This window comes from Triticum aestivum, chromosome 1A, assembly GCF_018294505.1.
Source record: "Triticum aestivum cultivar Chinese Spring chromosome 1A, IWGSC CS RefSeq v2.1, whole genome shotgun sequence".
Classification (NCBI taxonomy): domain Eukaryota; kingdom Viridiplantae; phylum Streptophyta; class Magnoliopsida; order Poales; family Poaceae; genus Triticum; species Triticum aestivum.
In genome coordinates this window covers 7,979,625-7,986,426 of record NC_057794.1, presented here as the reverse complement: position 1 = coordinate 7,986,426, position 6,802 = coordinate 7,979,625, and positions in this window count along the sequence as shown.

Here is a 6,802-nt window from a genome sequence, read left to right as displayed (position 1 = left end):
CTCCTCGAATGTTATTTGGTCACAAAATTTTGCAAGCAACTAAAACTTTTGATCTAATTTGTTGTCCCAAAATTTCAGATTTTTTCGATTTTGTTTTGTACTCCCTCCGTTTCAAAATAGATGACTCAATTTTATACTAATTTTGCACTGAAGTTAGTACAAAGTTGAGTTATCTATTTTGAAACGGAGGGAGTACCTTTTTCAAGTGTACTGTTCATGCGGGTGTAGGTGCACCCGGGAGTAGAAAGTCCAGTCTCATCATTCTCTTAATTTCCACATTTATGTCAAAGTTAAATCACCACCAGCATGCTATATCAGATAGACACCATGAGTCAGTGTAGTTATGCGCGTAACCATGCTGTCTCCTTTACTTCCTTTTCAATGTTCAGGCCTGATAAACTCTGAAACTCGTATGATGTATGCTGTAGTTGTTCATTCAGTTATATACTCCTAGAACTTTGGTTTCGTAGCAGCTAGCACATGGCAGAAATTGGCCAGCTGCAACAAGTCGAGAGAGGCTTCATTTTTTTTACAGAGATTGCTTAGAACAAAATGCTACATGTCAGGTCACCATCTGCTACAGACGCCCTCTCTCATTTGCTTCCATTCCTACTAGGACACTGCAGGTAGCAGAGGAAGGATTGCCATGGTCGATGTAGTAGGAAACAGAGTTTCACCACCAACGTTGGTATCTCCCATGGTTGCTACTGGTGGGATCGAGTGTCCGTAGTCGTCGCTGTTGTACGAGAGATTTGTAGCGCCGGTTGATTAGCTTCTTTGGGGTGGGGCTGGAACAAGATCACATACAGAGAGGAACTAAAAATGGACTATATGTGTCCGGTGGCTTGCTGCGAAATTGGGAACATGATCAGAGACTCTGGATGGGCACACTAGCTCGGGCTCTGGAGATTATATGGTTTTGGTGACCCAAATGTGCAAGTCAGGAGAGCGGGTACCTAGCCGACGCCCTCAGAATAAGTCTAGTAACCTTTCAATAAATTTGCCCTACTTTGGATCACTTCTAGTTGTTGTATTAGACAGTCAACATCAAAGACATTATATTTTGTTAAGGAGATTCTACAAATTGTACGTGAAGAACCTTGCACTCAATCCCTCGTGGTGTCGACTTTGGGGAGGGTTGATTGGCTTCTTGATAATCCCCCTCTCCTCTCATGTTCTTTGTTTAATTTATATTTGTGGTGTTTTTGCTTGGCTTCCATCCTTTGTAATCTCTGCGTGGCCTTGTCTTGCATGCACCCTGTCTGTAACCTGTAAATATTCATGACAAAATTTATTTCCCATTAATAAATTGTTAGCTTTTGTGCCCTAGAATGTATATACAGGGAATCTAGCTAGTATGTCATGTCCATGCCTAAGTAATACAGTATAGGGGTGCTCGGCTATTGAAGGAGGCCCGCAAGCTCTCCCTCATATTCCATATACCAAGCATACTAGTACATCTTGTGCTTCAATTGTGTTGAGATTTGCTAGTTAGGCTCAAGATGGTATATGCATTCCTCTCAAGATTGTGATCATGACATGTACATAGTCTCAATGTGCATCATCCATCCTTGTTAGTGCTTTTTCCGATTCTGTTTGGGCAGGATGCTTGGATGATAGACGGTTAATAGGTGGTTTTGAAATACTTTTTGGTCCTAATTTAATCTCATGATGTGCAAAGAAACAAGCCTTAATTTCAAGGTCATGTACAGAAGTAGAATACAAAGCATCGGCAAATGCAACAACAAAAAGTATTTGGGTTCACCCATGCTGAAAGAACTTGGAATACGACATGAACAAGCTCGATGTCTTTGGTGTGACAATCTTGGTGCCACATATTTACCCCTTAATCCAGTCTTTCATGCAAGGGCCAACACTAAAATTGATTTCCATTTTGTAAGAGAAAGAGTTGCTCGCAAGGAGTTAGATATTCGGTTTGTGCATTCAAAAGATCAAGTTGCAGATGGCTTTACAAAAGCGTTGCCCACAAGAACCTTTGAAGAATTCAAGCGTAATCTTAACTTTGTAAAGTTCTCATTACGGAAGGGTGTTAAACTAGTCATATGGCACATAGAATTAGTTAGGGTAGGTTGTTAGCCTGGATTTCAAGTTCACATCTAATTTCCCCTACCCCCGGGCATCTCTCTCTCTCTCTCTCTCTCTCTCTGTGTGTGTGTGTGTGTGTGTGTGTGTGTGTGCGCGCGCCTCACGGGATAAGGCCTGATCAATCTGTGAACACAACGCGGACCTCCTCTAGGAGGTTGAGATGCTTCCCATAATTTCAACATTACCGAAGCATTAGTGCACTTGTGTTGTCGACATCTTGTGCCTACCAAAGTATTAATGCACTTGTATTGTCAGCATCCATGTACTACCAAAGTATTAGTACACTCGCATTGTATTGTCAGCATCCATGTACTACCATGGTGTCGACATTCAAGATGCTTGGGTGCTCAAGGTACGTGCGAAATTTCATGGTATTTGGACGTGGGGAGCTCGTGGCGAAAACAACAAAATTTGGCTTCTGAAAGGAACTTTGAAAAAGTGTCCCTGTATAACAGATTTTTTTTCACAAGCTCCTAAAATCTCCAAACACCATGAAAGTTTTCATGCACCTTGCACACCTGAGCCTCTTGCATGCAAAAAAATCAATTTTTTTTGTTTTTCTTACTTTTTTTAATGTACCATTCATAGGGTGCAACTGAACCTGGGCTCAGACGCAGATTTCGGCTTTCTAAGCTCTTTCACCAATAGGGAGGGGAAGGCAAGAAAACGTGAGCTGCTCTATATTTTTTCAGTCCTTGGATTTGAGTGGATAGCAGACTAGGCTAATAAGTTGATTGATGAGTTACTATCATGCAACTAACTACAAGGCCACAGACCAACACGCATCATAGAGATCTCTCGCGTCACCATCGAGTATGAATGAATGAATGACATTGACAGTTCCATATGGAAAGTCACACTAACTACGTGTGTACTTCTTTCACGCCTGATGGGACAAATCGTGCACTGAATGACTCCCCACCCTTGTTGCATCCATCTCAAGAATTATATTGTGAAACTTGGTGGATGTATCTATCAGTTGAAATATGCAAAATTGTAAGGCCTATATTTTGTCGCACAAAACTCTAAGCACTAGTAGAAAACAGGGCTATGGTCCAGGCCGGCTCAGCCCATTAGACCCGGTTCAGTGTAGAACCGGGACCAATGTGGGCATTGGTCCCGGTTCGTGAGCCCAGGGGGCCGGCCGGGCCACGTGGGCCATTGGTCCCGGTTCGTCTGGACCTTTTGGTCCCGGTTGGTGGGACGAACCGGGACCAATGGGCCTTGCTCCTGGCCCACCACCATGGTCCCGGTTGGTGGCTTGAACCGGGACCAAAGGCTCCCCTTTAGTCTCGGTTCATGCCACCAACCGGGACCAATGAGGTGCCTATATATACCCCTCGCGCAAGAGCAGAGCACAATGCTCTGTTTTTTCTGGCCGAGGGGGAGAGGGCTTTGTGGTGCTCTAGCTCACCTCCTATGCACATGAGGTGTTCGATGGAATGCCCGAGCCACACTACTTAAGCTTTCTCCTCTCGAAGCTCGACCTCCAAGCTCCATTTTCCTCGAGATTTGTCTAGATTTAGCGGTCCGTCACGCCCCGTCCCCGTCTTCACCGCCGTCGATCACCCGCGCCGATCTCATCACCGACACCACCGTGGTGAGCCTCTTGTTCTTATCTTCTTTCTGAAAGGAAAAATATTGTTACTTGTATGTTTAGATAGATACTTGTATCATTTTCTTACATTTATTATTGCATCTTATATAGTGCGATGGTTTTGGTATCCGCCCCCGTCGGCCCTCGTCCTGTCTATGATTCGGATTTGGTATGTATATTATCTTTATAACTATTGGTTCATTTATTGTTTATGAAAATTATGCCGACCAACGTGACATAGATTTTATTTATCTAGGATGTATGTGAATCAAAAATGCCAACCGACCCTATTGTCGAGAGGTTAAATTTAGTTGAAGAAGAAAACAATTTGTTGAAGGAAAAAATAAAAAAATTGAGGAGGAGAAGATGATATTGGAGTTGCATGTTGCGGATGTCGTCGATGATCACAAGATCAAGATGGATGCAATGTGCTTGAAGATTAGAAAGATTAGAAATTATGCCATTCATACCGAGGCTTGGTATCATTATGCCGTTGGATCAATTGTTACCTTGGTTGCGATTATGATCGCATTTGTTTTCGCATTGAAATGTTTTACATAGTTTCAATGTATGGTTTAATTAATTAGATGCTCTGGAGAGCTATATGTTGTTAGATGAGAACTATGTATGCACTTTGGTTTTAATGTGATGATGAACTTCTATTAATTTGGACACTTAATTATATATAATGCACGCAGATGAACCGGCAATGGATGTACGATGACAGACACACCCGCGAGTACATTAAGGGCGTGCATGAGTTTCTCGATGCGGCTGAGGCAAACAAGCAGAATGGTTTTATGTGTTGTCCATGCACTGTATGTGGGAATATGAGGTCTTACTCTAACCGGAAAATCCTTCACTCCCACCTGCTTTACAAGGGTTTCATGCCACACTATAATGTTTGGACGAGGCACGGAGAAATAGGGGTTATGATGGAAGACGGCGAAGAAGAAGAGTACGATGACAACTATGTGCCCCCTGAATACGGTGATGCTGCAACGGGGGGAGCTGGTGAAGATCAAGAGGAACCAGACGATGTGCCCAATGATGCTGCCACGGGTGAAGCTGCTGAAGATCAAGAGGAACCAGACGATGTGCCCGATGATGATGATCTCCGCCGGGTCATTGTCGATGCAAGGACGCAATGCATTAGTCAAAAGGAGAAGCTGAAGTTCGATCGCATGTTAGAGGATCACAAAAAAGGATTATACCCCAATTGCGAAGATGGCAACACAAAGCTCGGTACCGTACTGGAATTGCTGCAGTGGAAGGCAGAGAATGATGTGGCTGACAAAGGATTTGAGAAGCTACTGGAAATATTGAAGAAGAAGCTTCGAAAGGATAACGAATTGCCCGACAGTACATACGCAGCAAAGAAGGTCGTATGCCCTCTAGGATTGGAGGTGGAGAAGATACATGCATGCCCTAATGACTGCATCCTCTACCGCGGTGCATACAAGGATCTGAACGCATGCCCGGTATGCGGTGCGTTGCGGTATAAGATCAGACGAGATGACCCTGGTGATGTTGACGGCGAGCCCCTCAGGAAGAGGGTTCCTGCGAAGGTGATGTGGTATGCTCCTATAATACCACGGTTGAAACGTCTGTTCAGAAACGAAGAGCATGCCAAGTTGATGCGATGGCACAGTGAGAACCGAAAGAAAGATGGGAAGTTGAGAGCACCCGCTGACGGGTCGCAGTGGAGAAAAATCAAGAGAAAGTACTGGGATGAGTTTGCAAAGGACCCAAGGAATGTATGGTTTACTTTAAGCGCGGATGGCATTAATCCTTTCGGGGAGCAGAGCAGCAATCACAGCACCTGGCCCGTGACTCTATGTATGTATAACCTTCCTCCTTGGATGTGCATGAAGCGGAAGTTCATTATGATGCCAGTTCTCATCCAAGGCCCTAAGCAACCCGGCAACGAAATTGATGTGTACCTAAGGCCATTAGTTGAAGAACTTTTACAGCTGTGGAATGGAAACGGTGTACGTACGTGGGATGAGCACAGACAGGAGGAATTTAACCTTAAGGCGTTGCTGTTCGTGACCATCAACGATTGGCCCGCTCTCAGTAACCTTTCAGGACAGACAAACAAAGGATACCACGCATGCACGCACTGTTTAGATGACATTGAAAGTATATACCTGGACAAATGCAGGAAGAATATGTACCTGGGCCATCGTCGATTTCTTCCGACCAACCATCAATGTCGAAAGAAAGGCAAGCATTTCAAAGGCGAGGCAGATCACCGGAAGAAGCCCGCCATGCGCACCGGTGATCACGTGCTTGCTATGGTCAATGATTTACGTTCTTTCAGGAAAAAGGGACATCATGGGAGTGGACGGCAAGACAGACATGTCTGAAGATTATGAAAAGTTTCATGAAATTCCTCCCTTCAATGTCAAGGCTGACCCAAGCATCCTGATAAACAATGAAGATTATCCATGGTTACGGTGCAATAAGCAAATGACACAAGCGAAGAAAAAGTGAAGACTTTCTCCCGCAATAAGCAAATGCTATGTGGGTGAAATTATGATACCATCCCAACTTTGATGTCTTATGGTTCGAAACTTTGATACTTCGAAAGTAATTGTCCATTTTGTACACGAAGTGCATCAAGTTTTTGTCGTAACCCTCTCTACTTTTTGGAACATGCTATGTGGGTGAAATGATGATACCATGCCAACTTTCAACCTTTTCAGAGTTCATTTTGAAATGCTTTCCAATTTCAGAGTCATTTAGCTCAAAGAATGAATTAATAGCAAACAGAATGAACTACAAAACTTTTATGAAAATAAAAAAAATCAATTAAAATATTATGTTATGATCAACTAAAATAAAACTATAATATTCTTCAATAGCAAAAAGAATATATTTTTTGTGACCTAAAATCAAACTATAAGTATTTAATTGTAAGTATAAATAAAAAATAAATAGCAAAGAAGAAAAAAATTTCTATTTTTATAGTAAAGTTATTCATAAACTAGTGATTCACACAAATTTTTAAAAATTCAAATTTAAACTATTCAAAATTTAGAACTAATGGCACTAACAGAAAGTTTATAATTTTTGTGACCTAAAAGCAAAAAGAAA